Source organism: Lissotriton helveticus, chromosome 10, assembly GCF_964261635.1.
Source record: "Lissotriton helveticus chromosome 10, aLisHel1.1, whole genome shotgun sequence".
In the NCBI taxonomy this organism is placed as follows: Eukaryota; Metazoa; Chordata; class Amphibia; order Caudata; family Salamandridae; genus Lissotriton; species Lissotriton helveticus.
In genome coordinates this window covers 753,061,145-753,080,810 of record NC_136071.1, presented here as the reverse complement: position 1 = coordinate 753,080,810, position 19,666 = coordinate 753,061,145, and positions in this window count along the sequence as shown.

Below are 19,666 nucleotides of genomic sequence, written 5' to 3'. Positions count from 1 at the left end.
TACTAGTGGGTTTTACATGTCCTGGTAGTGAAAAACTGCTAAATTTGTTTTTCACTACTGCAAGGCCTATTTCTTCCATAGGTTAACATGGGGACTGCTTTAAAACATCTTTTATATGTGACTTCCCATTGGGAGTAGAAAGAAACCTGGAGTTTGGTGTCTCTGGACTCGCCATTTAAAAACACATAGTGTAGTAAAGTTACTGGTTCAATTACAGGTGTGAAAATGCCAATTAGCATTTTCTTGCCTTAAACATTCTGTGCCTCTTTCTGTCTCTGAATACAAGTCTGGGTTATGGTAACCGCATAGTACTGGACCTCTGACACCACCAGCCTAGTTCACCTTGGGGTCCCGAAGAGACTTTGCAACTATGAGGAGCTACGCTGCCAGGAAGAACTGCCACTTTGCGTCTGCTCTGCTGTGTTGGCCTGCTGTGTTGGCCTGTTACATGCTGATTACTGTGTTATCAAGAGGGACTGCCACTTTGCACTGTTCTCTGCTGTGTTGGCCTGCTGCCTCTGCAGTGAGGGGAAAATCAAGATTTCTTTCTGCATCCTCTCCGCTTAGAAGGAAACTCCAAGGGCCTGCTGACTTGCCTCTGGTTCTCTACAGGTCCCGAGGACATTAAAGACCTCATATCCTGACTGAGTCTTCTCGTATGTTTCCCGATGCAAGAGCATGTCTGTTTGAATCCTGAAAGGAATGGGTGCCATGCAGGGGAGAAGGAGACACTAAAATTCTGGGAGGGACCAGCTTGTGGACTTTCCAGTGGCCCTATACAAATCGCACGTTGTATGAGGCCGTAAACCTGTTAAACAAATACAAAAGCAGTTTTGAAGTGAAATATTGAGAAAAGCAGGCATGTAGTCACAGTTTGCAAGTATGTTTTATTGTTATTTACATTCATAGTAATTAGACCAAATGTGAAAAAAGCACATGAATCTAGCTTCTTCATGTACAAAGCAAACAAAGGTCGCTGACTTCGGTTGGGGGTGTGGTGTTTGCAACTGCATTATGATTTGAAAAGTACCTGCTTCCGCATTCCTGCTGTCTGGCAATTTTCAGGCAACAATAAAAATCTCAAGATAACTCCAGTGGTTAATGTTCTTCATTGAGAGAGATCGGAGGTTTGTGTAGTGGAAGTTTTGACTCATAGTAAGGTAGCCACAGTAGGTTAATATGCCTGCTGCAAAGAACGTGTACCATGCAGGTCACAAAGTATATATAATGTAAATAGGTCAGTGGGTGACTACTTTTGTCTGAGAGATACTTTTGTTGCTTACATATTATAAGTTAAAATTCTAACATAGAACAATGTCATCTGGTACCTTTACTTGGCTTCTTTAGTGAAGTAAGAAGGCACAGGGAAAGTGCCATATGCAGTCCGTGATCTCTAATTTCATGCCCCAGCTTCCACCTGAGCCAATTGTGATCTGCAACTACTGTGATTAACCCCACAGTCAGGCTACGATAATAGTTCAGTTCATGAGGCCTCGACTTTCAAAACACAATAAACAGGAAGCAGTGGTCGAAGTGGGGAAAAAAGTAGGAAAACTGTGGGCAGAGAATCAGAGGGCGAGAATAACCTGAGATTTGCATCTGTGGGCGCAGTCAGAAGTGTGGCCAGAAAGGGCAAAACTTTTCTATTTTTAGTATTTGTTTGGCACTTCACTGACCAGTTACAGCGTATTATGTTATTTAATTCACCAATACACATGTTTATTTAAGGTTTTATATGAGTTATTGACATTAAAATACATTAACAAAGTGGGATATGCTTCTGATCACAGAATATGACAAATATGCTTAAAAGTGGAATCACAAGTCATCGGTCTGCGAGCCATGCAGTTTTTGTCATCTTCACTACTCCCTTTTCCCACAAGAGCAGCTCAAACATAAATGGCAAAATATCCTAGTTTACAAATGTTTTCCACTTAATTATGGCTGTACCATATTTGCCGCAAAATGCATCATCTGCTGAATAATATAACGATTTCAATAAAATAATTGTTTGTAGCTCGCACGGATCAAAAATTACAAACATAATTGTGACTTATGTTGCTGCGAAGTGGAGGGCCCTTGCTGCATGTGTATATTATCCATTAGAATTAATGGGGTAACCCTGTGTCCCTCAGAATCTTGGTAAGTTATACAGCAAAGGAAAGTGGTTCTGTCGGGTAGGACAACTTAATTTGTACACAGTAATCAATACTCTGGAGACATTTGTAAACAACACACCAAAGGAACAGAAATAAACACGGCTCTTAATCAGCAGTGATTAGTATTTTTACTTTACATGCTTTAAAATGGCTGTCAAGTGACGAGTTACACAAACAAGAACAGTACAATGCTCAAGTGTATCCTGAGTGACTTTAGGTGATTAGTGTCTGTAGTGCTATATATGAAGTGAAAATGAAGACTTATGAATACAAACAACTGGGGGGGTTTCGATAGTCTGGTTCGATTTTGCAAACATGTCACGCAGAAAAAGAAAATGATTTCCTATTCAGTTCAGCGGATTGTGTGCAGTGGTGGAGACAGTAACATCGACGTTTCGACCCTAAGAGATGGAACAGGTTAATATGTGTATCCAGAGCGGGTCTTCCTCAGGACGGTGGGTGGAAAAGGAGGGGACAGCCTGTAGGGTGAAAGCCAAAACGTGGTCATAATGGTGTGTGCAAGATTTGGACATGTTTAAAAATTACCTACTGGCGTGTGTAAGCTTACCAGTAGTGGAGGATCCTTGTGAATGGGGATCCTGCTGGAGCAATAATGCATGGAGGTGTCAACCGACACCTAAGACTCACACCGATAGTTCGTGGTCTGGAAGGACCAATAATTGAACCGGAATTATTAAGGTGCATCCGGGTATACAACATGTGCTCAACTAAATGATACTTGTAGAATTTACAGGAATGTAACCCATAGACCAGTTCAGGACTGGGTAAGTAAGGTGCATTAAGAAACAATGTCCTGATCGGTAAGGATGTGTAGGCAATTAATTATGCATGCATACAGCATTACTCACAAGGAAAGAAGGAGAAACCACATTAATTTCGAAAAAGATAGTTAATCATCTTTATATTGCAACATAAGTTATGGTCATAGAATATACAGTTAGAAGCAGCACTGCATAAATAAATTGGAGACAACCGTAGAACACTTGGTGCTTAAAAGTGATTGTGATGAGAGTGGCGACGCAAGTGAAGAAGTGAACAGCAAGAACGGCGCACTGTGATGAGGTGCAAATAATTTACAGTGAGTGGCTCCAAGGCAAGTGACAACGTGATATCACAATACACACTGTTTTTCAATTAGTTGTTGAGCCACAGAAGAGGAGTACGCCTGTTAATAAGCTGTTAGGTCGACGGCGTTTCGATCCATATTAGTTTGGATCGTCATCAGGACTGGGTTGTCTGAGTTGGGGCGTGCTGCAAAGAAGGGAAAGAGAATCAGGGAAAGTTCGGGGCAGACCGCGGAAGATTAGGTCAAGGGTTGCAGTCTATTTACCTTGGTTCAATTCCGTGCATAGGGAAAGCTCATAATTTATTTGGAGATTCCCATGAGTCGGTAGGGGGCAGACTATGATGTAATCTGGTTCCCCAAGTCAAGGTGATCCGAGTTTTGCATTAGAGCACTGTGAAAAAAGGGGAGAAGGGGGGAGAGGGGGAAGATCAGTAAGGCACAATGGGTTCGAGTTACATAGGGAAGTAATAAACTTAAAAAAAGGCTGTCTTTATACAACCATAATTACCACACGGTATATGTGTGTTTAGTCTGGAATTTATGAAACTCCGTGTAAAATTTCCGATCGTAGCGTGGGGGGACTCAAAGTAAGGGTGGGACGTACCTGACTGAAACAATGCTTGACGCGGCCGTCTGTGATCAGCCGGTATGTCAGCACGCCTCCTGGGAATGGACAAAAAGGCAGTGATTACCAGTGGCCCGTATGTCTAATACGATAACGTCAGACTGGGTCATGTAACCGTGTGGTTAGCTCGGGGGAAGGGGGCACGTACCTGAATGAATCGGCATGCTGTTTCAAGAGTAGATCTCGGCGTAGTGAGCCGGGAGCAGCGAGACGAAAAGATTTACTTCCGCGTGTGGGCGGGGTTGGGAGGGGCCCTGAGGGCGTGAGCTGGGTTTGTCCAAGTGACGTCAGTCACAGAGGGCAAGTCATCTGTAGCATGAGAATGGGTGGGCGTTAAGATTTACTTCCGCGTGTGGGCGGGGTTGGGGAGGACCGCCGGGGGCGTGAGCTGGGCGTGTCCAGGTGACGTAGGTCACAAGGGGCAAGTGATCTATAGCGCAAGGGTGGGTGGGCATTGTGCATTATGGTTGTATAAAGACGGCCTTTTTTTAAAGTTTTTTTTTTTTAAGTTTATTACTTCCCTATGTAACTCGAACCCATTTTTGCCTTACTGATCTTCCCCCTCTCGCCCCCCCTTCTCCCCTTTTCTCACAGTGCTCTAATGCAAAACTCGGATCACCTTGACTTGGGGAACCAGATTACATCATAGGCTGCCCCCTACCGACTCATGGGAATCTCCAAATAAATTATGAGCTTTCCCTACGCACGGAATTGAACCAAGGTAAATAGACTGCAACCCTTGACCTAATCTTCCGCGGTCTGCCCCGAACTTTCCCTGATTCTCTTTTCCTTCTTTGCAGCACGCCCCAACTCAGACAACCCAGTCCTGATGAAGATCCAAACTAATATGGATCGAAACGCCGTCGACCTAACAGCTTATTAACAGGCATACTCCTCTTCTGTGGCTCAACAACTAATTGAAAAAACTTTGTGTATTGTGATATCACGTTGTCACTTGCCTTGGAGCCACTCACTGTAAATTATTTGCACCTCATCCCAGTGCGTCGTTCTTGCTGTTCACTTCTTCACTTGCGTCGCCACTCTCATCACAATCACTTTTAAGCACCAAGTGTTCTATGGTTGTCTCCAATTTATTTATGCAGTGCTGCTTCTAACTGTATATTCTACGACCATAGCTTCTGTTGCAATATAAAGATGATTAACTATCTTTTTCCAAATTAATGTGGCAATTAAATGATACATCACGGGTCAACCGTACCTAATTGATTTTGAACTTTTTCCAGCTGGTTCAAGTTGGAGGGGGGCCGCCAATGTGATCCTGAGATCTGTGAGGAGTGAAATGGAGGGTTCAAATTAGATCCTGATAGAGTGAGCCCAGGTGGCCAAGTACAATTTTGGCATGCCGTTGCCTTACAATGACTAGGGGTCAACATGCCTGAGTTATAGCATATCTAATAGGCAGAAAGTCTTTAGGGAGGCATGTGGTGGTTGTTATCTAACCAGTGCATGCTCATTAAACTATTTTGCAGCCTGAAATTCGAAAGCGGGGCCCGCATGCAAAGCCCAAGGTGCGATTAACGAAACGCGGACGGAATTGGTCTCAATCGAAGAGGAGAGTTCACAATGTATGTATGTATGTATGTATTCCAGTCTTATATAGCGCAAAACACTGCCACCCAAAGGGTATCCTGGCGCTTTGAAAGACAAACTAGCACACGGTCACAGAGATCACGCTACTCTAGGAGAGAGATACGTTTTTAGATTTCTCTTAAAGGAAGGAAATTCACTTTGGCTCCTCAATTGGAGCGGAAGAGAATTCCAAAGACAGGCGGCAGCAAAGCTGAAAGATCGACCACCCATTCTTGACCTCTGAAACCTGGGAACAGTTAACAGGCATGCAGAGGAAGAGCGCAAGGTTCCTGAAACAGAGTACCAGGAAAAAAAGATTCTGCAACAGAACAGGTCCCTGTCCATGCAGCGCCTTAAAGACCAGACATGAGGCCTTGAAAAGAATCCGTTGCTGGACAGGTAGCCAGTGGAGATCACGCAGCGCTGCAGTGGACGAGGAAATGCACGGGCGAGACAAGGCCAACTTGGCTGCCATGTTTTGTATCCGTTGGAGCTTACCCACCAAGTTCTTAGGTGCACCCAAAAGCAGTGCGGTGCAATAGTCCAACCTGCTTAGTATAATCCCCCGCACAGCTTCAGATCTAGCCGGAGCTGGGAGCATAGGAAGGACTTTGCGTAGCATGCGAAGCAATACCATGCAAGTAGCAATGGTCTTGTTGGCAAAAACATCCAGTTGGAGGTTAGGACCAAACATAACTCCCAAGTTGCGAACAGAGTCTGCTGCTGTCACTGCCCCCGAAAAGGAAGAAGGCCAGAATTCCTCTGGCAAGGAGCGTGGAACACGATCATTGGAGCAGTACAACACCTCCGTTTTAGACCTATTAAATGAAATGAAAAATTACACTTCTATAGCGCATAACTACCCGGAGGCCTCGCAACACTCACTCAACCGGAGTGAGTTGGAACACAGCCAGTCCGCTGTAGCTGACATACAGCGGTGGAAGGTCTCTAAAGAAATAGCCCCTCCACCTTCCAGCGAGAAAATCAGTTGGATGTCATCGGCATAATTAAATACCAAGATACCAAAGGAACTGATGAGTTGGATTAGAGGGCGAAGGTAAAAATTAAATAGTATTGGGCTAATGGCTGAGCCCTGGGGCACCCCCTGCCCCACCTTCCGCACACCTGATCTATAAGGCGGCAGAGCCACCACCTGCTGCCCATTACGGAGATACAAGACTAACCAGTCTCGAGCCAGCCCTGTTACTCCAGCCTCCTCCAGTCTCCTGATGAGAATCGAGTGGCTGACCGTGTCAAACGCGGCCGACATGTCGAGCAGCACCAGAAAGGCTGCTCGACCAGTGTCGACTCGCGTGCGAAGTTTGTCCAGCACGACCACCAGAGCCGACTCTGTCCCATGCGCTGGGCGGAACCCAAACTGGCCCACGTCCATACAGTTGTTATCTTCCAGGTATCTGGACAGAGACTGGGTAACCACCTTCTCCATGATTTTAACCGGAAAAGGGAGTAATGAAATGGGACTATAGTTCTCCGAGCAGGTGGGGTCTAGAGTAGGCTTCTTCAGGAGGGGGGACACCACTGCTGTCTTCCAACAGTCCGGAACCAAAGCAGAATCAAAGGATTGGAGACAGATGGAATACAGTGGGTGAAAAAGTTCCTTACGGAAAAGCTTCCAAAATTTATGAGGAAGCGGGTCCATAGGGGAACCCGAGGACACCTTCTGTGCTAGTCTACACAATCTCATTCACTTTGTTTGCTTGAGCTGCATACCAAGAATACTGACATCCCGGGCTGAGGTGTAGCTTTCAGTGGTGCAGCCTGTATAATGGCACCAGGGCCTGTGGAAAAGTAAATTTTGCCATGTTATATGTGCCTACGTGTTCCCCATATTATGCTATATGTGCATGATCGATATGCATGTATCCCCCTATGATCGATTAAGGACGCAATTACAGTTGTGTCCATCGTTAGTATGCCAGTATCCAGTGCTCGTGAAAGCAACGAGTATTAGGTCTATGTTGCCACGTTTTACAGTGTGCACGTTAATTCATTGAATTGTCCCCGTTTCTAGGCCTCAAAAGGGCCCGGACACCAGTTTCAGCTCCTGTCTCCTGAACCCTCTCCGAGGAGCGATACAGCCCCCACCTGTATCCCTGACCCTTCACTTACTTCCTGCCTCACAGTGCCCGGCCCGGCCTGGCTCTGCCTGCCAGTCTGCCAAGAGTACGTTATGCTTCTAGTTATCAGTCCAGCCCTCCTTCTCTGCATTCCTAAGCTACTGAATCGCATCAATAGTTTCAGCCATGGTCTAGCCTTTCTGTCTCCATGTAAGAGAAATACTGTATTAATATTCATAAAATATTCCTAGCACACGCAATACATGTAGAATTATGCACGCACCAGTCTTAGTGTCAAGTAGCCTTTGCCCTGATAACTTTTGGATTCTATCAATATGTATTCCAAACACTAGATACCAGATATGCTTTAGGTACATGTCGTTCTGACACTGCAGACTTTAGTCTCCTCTTCTAGCGCAGAAGTCATAGCCCCCAGTTCTCCCTAGTAACACGTCATTGCCCGTTTGCGCGCACCACTAGGTTAAATGTCCCGGCTGCTCAGGTAGCCCCCTCCATGTTTCCGCCCTATTTATGACACTTCTGTTACGTTTACATCACATGTCTATGTATACGCCCTGTATACGCCTTCTTGTTACATCATTTTGCCCTTATCTTTCGCGACTGCTACGAGTTACGCCTACTGCTACGCCTACTGTATTGAATGTAATGTAATTGTTTTAGTATATATACTGTGTACTGTTACTGAAAGATACCCCATACACCCAATCCCCACTCCCCTTGCCTTACCCTACCCCATGCCATTCCCCGGCAGCTGCCATCAGTCTATTCCCATGCAGGCTATCCCGTTCCTGTCCCTTCCCTTATGCCTGATTAAAGCCTGTCAGACTCCGATACCTCGAATCCTGTCTCTTATTTGTTGAGCTATCTGTTTTATTCACTGTATTCAAAAATAGTACCGGTAATTAATTATTTATTTACCACAGGCCCACAAATTGAGTGGGCCAACTGCAGAGGTTGTTATCGCATCTCTTAAATACAGAAAATCTGGCAGGACATGGTGCCGTAGTTTACATTCTCTCCATTGGTGCTGGTACAGTCTCCTTTCCCCCTTTATGTGATGCGGCATCAGCCATCACTTTGTAAATTCTTGCAGTGAACTAACTCAACAGGAAAACCGGTGGCAATGTTGTGTACATATAAGTGCTGGATTATGGATAAAAGTGGATAAAAGAGCTAGTTGGTGATGGGTGCCTACTGTGCACCTTGCACTGCAGTCATTCAATACACAGAAATAGCTCACTTGGTGAGCAGGACAAGGAACTCCCTGATCCCTTCGTGCATGATCTTGTACTGTATTTTGAAGAAACAAAGGACAGACAATGATAAATACACAGCAGCACACACAAGTCGACAGCAGCGGATTATGGTCGATCATTAGGCATACTGCAGAATCCAGCAGCAGGTAAGATGTGATTTAAAAAAAAAATAAGTATGAATAAAATATTTCATTGTTAAAACCGTGGTTCAAGTAACGATGATTAGTTTAAATGAAATGTGTTCACAGGTCATTCATTAGCGATGGCTTCTTGTGCTTTTGTTTCAGTAATGTTGGTATAATTTCCACCTGGTCTGTTTCCTGCTGTAGATTATTAATTCTTTTATCCTGAGACTTGTAGTCTTAAAGGGCTGATCACGACTACCAGACCCAGAATGCAATGGCAGTGGATTGGAGCAACTAATCATGTATATACCTGCTAAACTTAGCAGATATGTCACTACTGAACTCCTACGAGTGTTTTCAGAGAAAATCATATTAGAGAGTGAACGCAGAGGCCAGTGCTTACAGGAAATTTGGAAACTGTCTCCGTCTGTGGTTCTCAGGCTGTCAGATGTCTGCTTGAGGGTAAAATCACTACTACCTTTCAGCGTCAAGCTTTCACATTGTTGTTTGTCGGATCCCAGCGGCTTGTTCAATCCTGCCTTTAATCTTTGCAGTTTTATGCCTGCAATTTTGATTTTCCCATTGCAAGTGCAAGATTACACATCTCAGAATGGAGGTGAATAAAGTGGTATGGGTGAGATGCTTGTTCCCCAAATAGTACTACTTACCACTACTTAGGATTTCTGTAGATCAGTGTTTTTAATGGAAATCGTTGCAGCAGGGCTCTTTTTTTCTAAACACGGAGAGGATTCAGAGCACTATGTGGGGTCAATATGAAAGGAACAATGCAGGGCATGACCAAATTAGCACAATTTAATACAATGAAAAAAGTTTTTCTTTAGATTATTGCCAATAAAATGCAACATGTTATATCATCAAATCAACACGATACATGCTCAGTGTGATGTGAACTTTTCAGAAAAGTTCTTGCAAAACGGTGCAGAAAAAAAAGAAAGTTCATCACAATAAAAACCATTATATGGCAGAGATGTCAAAAGATGGTGCATACAGGTTCAAGATTAAAGAATATATTGACCTAAGGGGTCATGAGGGCTTCTCTCACCAAGGTGTAGTCAACAGCGTTTTAACCGTTATTTCAATCAATGGTCATCATCAGGACAAGGAAGATATGTACTGAATACAAACAATTCAAAAAAGCTGAGGATCACATGGAAGTAAGGAATAGCTCCAATCCAGACTGAATCAATCCTCGCAGCGAATGATCCCAATTCTGGTAGTCACCAGGTCAAGCACAGGTGCACTGCTACTAATAAGGGAAGGGCAGAGTCTTGAATCCGACTGGTCCCAGGGCATCCTAAAGATTTGCCTCAATCAACCTCAAGATGCCCCCGGCAAAGTAAGTAAAGAAACAGATTGCGTGTGCCATGTAAATCCAGCATTGCAGCATACCTACAAATTATAACTAGTTGGACAGTGTTATATATTCTATACCCCTGTCCTCTTGGGTGCACGGGTTACTATTTATTGTTTGATTTAACACTTCGTTACATTCGATCCATTTTCGGATTCATTGTTTTGCTTTTTCTGTTGCATTAAATCCAAGACTTCATGTGTCACGATACAAATAAAGAACAAAACTGGCCAAACCATTGATATAAGGCACAAGCCAGTTTGACATTAGTTCACCCACCTATTTGTGGAGCAGTTTGTAAAGTTTTGTGGTTGATGCATACATTAAGAGAGCATCATGTATAAAGACTGTTTTCAGAGATTTCCCTGATTTAACCTGATATCTTTATTTCAGCTCTTAAGACAAAGGGAAGCTCATTCACATGGCACTGGATTCAAACCTAATCACATAAAATATCCAGGCCCTATCACGATGCCCCAGTCATTAGTACAGCAATGCCAACTAGCTACAGTGTACAGGTGACAAGTGACAACTACAGCGGCACAGCCATTGTCACTGTTTGCAGGACTGCTGACTCACAGTGAATCTGCCTTGGTTACAGTGTGCAGGAAGGTTGACATCTATAAGGATACAGTCCTTCCCAAAGTGTGCTAGATGAGTGACTACTTTAGTGACACAGTCTCTGTCACACTATGAAGGATGGTTGAGTCATATAGTGATCTCCTCCCAGTAAAGTTTGCATTACAGCTGATTACTATAGATAAAGTCCCTACCACAACATGCAGGATGGTTCACTTTCATACGACAAAATCCTTGTCACAGTGTAGGATTGATAACTACTAGTATCTGATAACCTTATTGAATGGTTGCAGTTTTTGTCCTGCCAGTGTGCAGGTCACTATGGTTTTGCAACTCCTGTAAGTCAGTCTGGACTTCCATGCATGCAACGAAGTGCACTGTTGAAGTTGTTCAAGTTTGTGCATCACTGCAACATTGTGGAAAGTGTTAGAAATGGGGTTTCTGGTTGGCAGAGTATGCACCCTGTCAAGCAGGAGCCACAATCCTAGTTAGAGTAAGTAACTGCACAACCTAAATTATGCTGTGCTCACACTCGGGTAGCTTGGCACAGAGCAGTCAGGCTAAAACTAAAAGGCAATGTGTAAAGTATTTGTGGAACACTTAAACAGTAAAAGAGTGAAAACACCACAAAAGATTCCACAACAGTTTAAAAAAATAAAGAATGACTTTATAAATAAAACAAGTCAAATCTGATGCAGATGTGCGAGTGCGGGTTGTAGAGCACCTTAGAGCCTCACTCCATATGGTCCATGACTGGGATGGCACCCCTTGGCAGGGCTTATTTACGGCTTGTAAAATTCACATGCAGATGTAGGTGGTTCAAGTCTTTGATCTCCCTGAGACTTGGGAAGAGGAAGCAAGCCAGCAAATCCTTGCCGTCACTCTGGGTTCAAATGATGCAGGTCAAGGCCATCTCACTCAGTTGGTCGAACAGCAGGCAGCAGGGCAGCTCAGCATGGCAAGAGCACAGCAAGGCAGAATTGAGCAAAGCAGTGGCCCGGCAGCATAGCAGTTCTTTTATCAGCACCACAGCTCTTCTTCCTGGTAGAGTGGTCACTGAAGTGTAATGTCTTGGTAGGGTATCCAAATGTGCCTGTGGGGGAGACTTCAAAGAGAGGTATTTGAAGTGCACCCAGGTCCTTTATTCCCAGCCCTGGCTCCAGACTGTCAGTAGGGAATAATCAGCCCTTTGTGTGGGGTCAGGCCTCTTCTTATTGAAGTGAAAGTCTCTGCCCTTCCCTCCTTTCCCACACAAGAACAATCATCAGAATGCAGCTGCATGTAGATGGGTACACAGACACAACTAGCATTCTTGTGTTTGTGGCTGTATGGAGGGAATGCACAAAGTGTAGCTTCCACCCACCCCCAGACGTGTATTGGAGGCAGGATGCAAGGCTAACAGAGCTAAGTGCAGAGAAATGCCCACTTTCTGAATGTCAGGATAAAGAGGAGTTAGGCCCAAGGGGGCAAGGCACAAGCAGGGCCATATTATAACTTGTTAAAGTGAAATGTGCTAAAATCCCAATATTCCATACTGGGTACTAATTTTCATCACTGCTTTGCATACTTCTTTACAGCTGAGGACGCATTGTTACCCAAATTATTGTGGAAGCGTGGAACCCAAAAACATTTGCAATGATACAGCCCTGTGGAGACAATATTTCAGAGAGCACTGTACTTCCTGTTTCATAATAAACATTTGCATTCTCTCCTTTCTAGTATTTAGGAACTCAGGCCTATACTCTTTGGGAAATATTTTCCGAAGAATCATCTGATTATACCTGTTGAATACAAGGAAAATGTTAACCTCATTGCATAATTAGGGTATACGATCATGCCAGGCTCTGACTGGAGGAATCATATTTCTAGACTGATACACCAGCTGTTACTATCATCTGTAGGTTCAGCATTGAATATTTTCACACTTTCAGTACAAAGAATTTGCACGGTTAAAATGTCTACCGATACCAGTTTGAAGTTCAAGTGATCAAGTTAGAGTTCATGAATTGAACTAAGTTAACTGTCAAATATGGCAGCGTATTGTAGGATTGCCCTACTGGAGCACTCGCAAAATATCAGTTCTGATGTTCAGAAGGTGAATGAGCAATAAAGATGCCTTTAAATGTTATCTTGTCCCACTTACTTTGAACTCAAAGACAACAATCAAATGTCAGCCTATGTCTTCTCACAAGTTGATACTTATTCTTTTTATGAGGAAACGTATGTTTTCTTTTATTTCTTTTACTGCAAAGTAAGAAGATTTTGTAAAACTTACCTATGGGACAATCTTGCTGGGGTACAGGAATTAACATGTAACAGCAGTAAAATACCTGTTAATGAACTATTCAAGTTGGAAATACATTTTTATTATTTCTAACCTCATCCACGCTCATAACGAGCTGAGCTCGTCATGAGGCACGGCGCTCCGGTGCTCATGACGAGCTCAGCTCGTCATGAGCGGTGGAACGTTCACACGCGGGGACAATTCCCCTGCTGTGCTCAGCATTCCACGAGAACGGGTGTGGTCATGACTAGCTCAGCTGAACTCGTCATGAGCACCGGGCTGCTGCGCGTGCCCCCCGCCCCCCAGCACAGCGGGGGAATTACCCCCGCACGGAAGGGGCTAAAGTGTGATGAAAACAATCATTTTAATAGGATCAAAACAGATGAAGACACTGAACTTGGTGATGTGCAAATGATAAAGATTAGCTGAAACCCGATCTCCCCACATTATCATTTGTGCGCCATATTGTTTTATCAATAAACCTGCATGCCTATGCAAATTTAGCACCCATTTCAAGGGAAAATGTGCAGGCTGTAGATGACAGTGCTCTACCATATCAATGCTTTAAATGTACCAGTTGCTACATACCACACCCTTGCCACTGCCCAGCTGAATATGTGTGGCACATTTGCTACACTTGTTCTTTGTGTGACGCTTTTTTGCTATCCGTATGACTTCAGTAATATAGAGCCAGATGTACGACCATAAGGGTTTGCAACTCACAAATTGCAATATTTAGCGGCTTTCAATTTATGAGTCGCAAAACCTGATGTACAGCAGCGTCTGAGACACTGTTTCAGATTCCCAAGTAGTTGCAAGGGACCTTGTCTCATTATTATTCCTGATGCAGGTCACAATTTGCGCACCAGTGGGAATGGCCGGCACTCACAGGGATGGTGGCCTGCTGGGGTCAGCAGACCACCATGTCGGTGACTGCCTTTTAAATAAAGCAGTTTTAAAACAAAAATATAGCCCATGTTCCTTAAAGGAAAAAAAGGATGCTTGTCAAAAATAAAAATAAAGGTTTTTTCCCATTTTTTCTGAGTAGGCAGTACTCCATGGGAGCACTCCATGCTCTGAAAAAATGCTGGCACCCCATTCACAAAGGAGAAGGGGTCCCTTCGGGGACCCCTTTGCCTTTGCGAATGGCTTACCACCAATTTGAAGTTGGTGGGAAACTGCAAATGTTTTGTAACCGCATTCACCATCGCAAAACATTCCTAAATACCAGTGCAACTCCCTTCTAGGAAGGGGAGCCCTTGTCACGCCCTTTCCTAATAGCAACTTGCACACCATATTTTGTGAGTCGTAATAGGTTACCGACTCGTAAAATAGGGTTGGTACATTTGAAAATGCATTTTCCCTGTAGCTCAAAATGCGTTGTGCATCTTGCCCATAATATTAATGGCAACACCCCAAACTCTGAAAATTTGTTTTAGCACCCATGCCTCTCACTCGAACTTCACTTAGAGAGATCAAGAAAGAGATATCTAGAACTGGTATCAACTGGTCAGGGTTTGCAAAATGTGTTATTACTCTAATATAATCAAAAGTCTAATTTGGCTTCCTAGATGTGCTCTGCACAATCCTTTGGTTTTTGCGTTTGAGTGTCTAAATGAATGTGTATCTCAGCATCAAAAAATCGTCAACTACTCTGTCAATGTGTAAGTGTAATATTACCACTCTGTTCAATACAACCTTTGGTTTCACTTGACAGGAAGTTCACATTTGCTATGAATTCAGAAGATTATTGGACTCTGTATGATCTGACTTAATTTTACTCGACACCTAAGCTTGGGCAATTTTAACGAGCATTGTTTTTAGTACTTACAGACAAAAGTCTAAATGGATCCTTAAGTATATTCGTGGGCCGAATCTAGGGGCCCTACAGCGTTTGTCATTGTAGGGATCTTGGTTTCTGACCTGCTGAACAAGATTCCTGGGAAATGCCCTAAGTGATTTATTGTTTTGTAATTCTCATGAACAAATGGTGTTTCTATTATATGAAGACATAAACTTACAGTGTAGAGGGTAATAGAGTATAGTTTGATCACCCAGAATTGGTGCCGTCGAATACACTTTAAGTGGGATGCTATGAGAAGATAACTTGAAAGCGTTATAACAAAAAATAGTGATAAAAGAACATAACAACATAACATAATCCATCAATGCTTTCCGCACTGAGGATCCTTCTATTTCCATTCGGATGCTTAGAATATTGCCATATGCATCACAATGTTGTTTAATTTAGTTCCTTATTCGCACTGTATAATGATTATAAATTACATTCAAGAAGTATGACTTTCATCCCTTTCCCTTGTCAATCATGATAAAATATGAAAGAACTGGAGCAGACCAAACCTGGGGTGGTGTTCTTAAATCCCCTTTAATAAATGCAATAAACCTACAAGTCAGCAAACAGGCACAGATGGACAGTAGTTGATGCTTCCGGAGAAGCTGCATTTCAATAACAAAGCAATGTTAACTAATATTTAGCCACAAAGAAACTTCTGAATTTCTGGCCTACAACTCAATTTATAAAATGTCTTGGTGTTTATAACTGCAGAAGAAACTTACTCCCAGTTATTTCATTCATCACTTTTATTACAATTGCTTCTACTTCAGCGCATTTCACCACAGGCAAAAATGTAAACGTGTCAGCATTGTAAACCTACATGACAACTTAATAGTTATTAAATATTTATGCATATTATTTGAAGCTCTTAGCGGGCCTGTTCCTCAAGCAGCCTATCTTCTCTTCTGGTATTTCAAAATAGCAAATATGCTTTAAGCATCACCCCGCTCATTTACACACAGATCCCTTTCAAACTATGAAGACAGAAAGCTCTTGCCACACATTTTTCAAATGCAGGCAGGGCCCCCAGTAATAACTGGACCCCTGCACTGATCCTTTATGCCACTCAGCAGTTCCAATTCCTGTAACATACATTATAGTGTGCATTTATTGCTTCTTGCTGTGGTAAAAACATTCATTTTGCATTGCTCGATATTTATATTTTATATTTTATAGAGGCCACCAATGAGTTCTCGCAACCGTCGGAGACGGGAAAAAGCCATGGTAAGGCAGGAATACAGAATTATGCGCCTCACAAATTGCAACAATGGTGATCTTTACAAGATAATCAGATCTCTACTGGCACACATTGTTTTACAACAATACATGGTAAAATAAAATTTGGTAAATATTGAAAGACTGTAGTCAACTCCAAAGCAGCGATAGATTACAGTCTTCCATGACATTTTGCAACATACAGAACACATGTTCATTTAAGTTAATCTTATTGGCAGGGTTGGGTTCGTTCAGCAGTGAATACTACTGTTAAGTTATTATTTATTCTGAATATCACGAAACTCAAACTCAAGTTTGATATTCTATATTCTAATTATTAGAGATTAACTAAATTGGTAAAATTAACAGTTGAAGCCGGACAGTTGAAGCATTGACTAGGAAAACAATATATTTTTTGTCATCATTGTTTCAGTAATGTGAGCATTTGCAGGACTTGAACCACAGAGTCTGATGTCAATCAAACCCACTTCCCAAGGTGTAGCACTGCCAGTACATGAGTAGGCACAGATGGCAGGATCAAATTCTGGTTGAAAAGAGGAATTAGAATCTCAGCATCAGAAAATCGTCAACTACTCTGTCGCCTCTCAAGGTTCAAGTCACTTACTGCACTGTTCTTACAGCATAACAGGATGGAGTTCTGGTATAGGACCACGCGTCATCTTTAAAGATTCCTACAAGGCAGATGGAATCGCTGTGTCTTCAGTGGAGCTGCCTGTGTAAAAGCTGCACCGCACTGAACTTTGCTAAGCGCGTGCCATGATTGCTGCACCCACTTGGAAAATGTGTTAAAAAAAAAATGGCCCTGACACACAGGGAGTGTTTCACTTTTCAGAGGGGCCATTGTGTGTTTCCCTGTCTGAGACTGCCATGCCATGCATGGCAGTCCTGGGTAAAGAAAACAATTGATGAATATTACGCTATATGTATGGTTAGATACTAGCATATCTAACTAGCATTATGATCTGACAACCCAGTAGCAGACAGGCTCCCAGTTAAAGATTTCTGCTGGCAGAGTCCATCAGTGTAAACTGAAGTGTTTTCCTAGCCAATTCCAATTCCAATTCCCAAAATTCTTTATTTCGGCCACAAGGGCCATAAAAGATGCAATAATAAAAAAAACAGTACATAGTTTTAAAACACAGTATATACAATAAAAGTAGAAATGACCTGGTAGGCCTGCATAGGAACAGAATACAGAATAATGTAAGTCAGGGGGACATTTTCTTCCTTATTATCCATGCTGCCATTAGAAATTTAGAGACCGCAAACACAATATGGCCCAGAGTATTAGTCTTCAAAACCCTGTAAGCCTGTGGGTACTTCCTAAAACCCAAGTTCCGACACAAGGGTGCTATCCAGCGCCTCCTCGGGCTCCGGTAGGCATGACAACCAAACATAATGTGCAGATCATCTTCGTCGTGGGCTTTACAGCATGGACAAAGTTTGTCACCCCCTGCAGACCATTTATAAGTAAAAACTTTGGTGGGTAGTGTACCAAACCTCCATTGCAGGAACAATTTCCTTGCCAAGAGAGGAAAAATAAAATCCATAAAGGGTTCAAATGCGTAGGAATTTTTGGATTCTAAAAAACGCCCCGTCAAGGTGCCACCATCATGGGCATTAACCATGGCAGCAAGGTGTTTGTTCTTGTACAGCTGGGCAAGGGTTTTTCGCGAAATCCTTTGGCAGCCCTGAGCTGGGTCATCCCATAAGTCTGGCAGATTCAAGCTAAACAGTTCCGACTTGATAAATGCCAGCCATGGAATTTTGCTGTTGGCATTCAGCCTCATGACGTGAATAAGGTCCTGTCTATAGTGATGCAGTTCCTCGGTAGTCCAAATCCGATGCCAGAACTTCACAGGCTTGGACAGAAGATCCTCAGCAATAGAAGGAAGGCCCAGGTCAAGTCTTAAGGGGAGGAGTGGCGTACCTTGCGGAAGCGCAAGTAAGCATCTGAGAAAACAATTTTCCACCCCTGCCATGACCTTGCCTGCTTTGTGACCCCACAGCTCACTGCCATAAGAGGCTGCTGCCTTCGCTTGTGACCTGTATGTTTCCAGGGCCGGGCTTACAGGCTTAAAGGAGGACTTATTGGCCACCTTCAGGAGTGCGCCCGATAGCTGGGAGAGTTTCAGCCTAGATCTAGCTACCTGGGAGTCCCATGACAAGTTTTCTTGCAATGAAACCCCCAGATATATAAAGGTCGAGACCCTCTCAAGAGTGGTATCCCCCAGTGTAGGGTTGGGTCTGGTTTTGGTGGGGGGGTTGAAGATCATGAACTTAGTTTTTCCCGTGTTCACGTCCAACCCATGCAGGCGACAAAAAATGCCAAAACCGTCCACAATCCTCTGTATCCCCATAGGGGATTTGGAAAGCAGGAGGGTGTCGTCGGCAAACATTATTGCCGGGACCCTCCTGCCTGCCAGGAGCGGGGCGTCGTTGTCTTTAACAGCGTCAAGATGTTGAATGACGCTGTTGATGTACATCAAAACAAAGGGAGAGGTAGGGTAGTAGGATACTCTTACACCCCAGTATCAATGAAATAAACAAAACAAGAGTATTCTATGGCAATGATAGAGACCATCAATAGGGAGCAGATCAACGACTTCACTTAAGGCGTTATATTTTGAAAGAAAGCCCTCACTCACCACCTAGTGATGACATGCTTCATCATCGGGCCCCACAGAGGGGATCTAGCATCCCCTCTGTGTGCTGCGACGCCAGATCTACTGCGGAGCGGGTTGGTGGGTAAGGACAGTGCTGTGCAAAGAATCATAAGTGAGTGTTGTGAAGTTAAAAATAAAGTCTGTAGTGTATCAAAATTAATTTATTAGGATCACTAAGGACTTAGAGATAAAAATGATGTGTAGGAAATACGTCCACAATTAATTTAGTGGTAGTTTCCTAAGTCAGTCGACATGTTTCAGCCACGAAACGGTGTAAATTTACCTGGCATTCTTCAGGACTTGGTGTAAATAAACCCTGGCGGTATGGACTCGCTAAGGTCCACCCTTACCTAGGGACGTGAGAGTGAAAATTAATCGTGAAAAAAGTGCAAAAAATTAGAAAGAAAAGCTGTCTTTCTAATAACTCCTGGTTTAGGAGGCTTCCAATTTTGGTTTCTGCACCTGTTGGGAAATGAAAAGACGAGGACAAACATAAAGACAGAACAAACAATCAGTTGTATTGATGGTTGCCTTATAGCAGTCCAGTGTGCTCCAGTTGGTGGTATCGGAGACATCCTGTGGTTAGATAACGGTATAGTTAACACCACCTAGGTCCCCAGCGAAAAGATCGTTATAAGTAACTTGTGCTAAGTGCTATACGTGCTATGTACAACGCGTGCTATTTACAAGGAGTTGTGAGTAAAAACGCTATCAACCTAAAATGTCGGCGCGA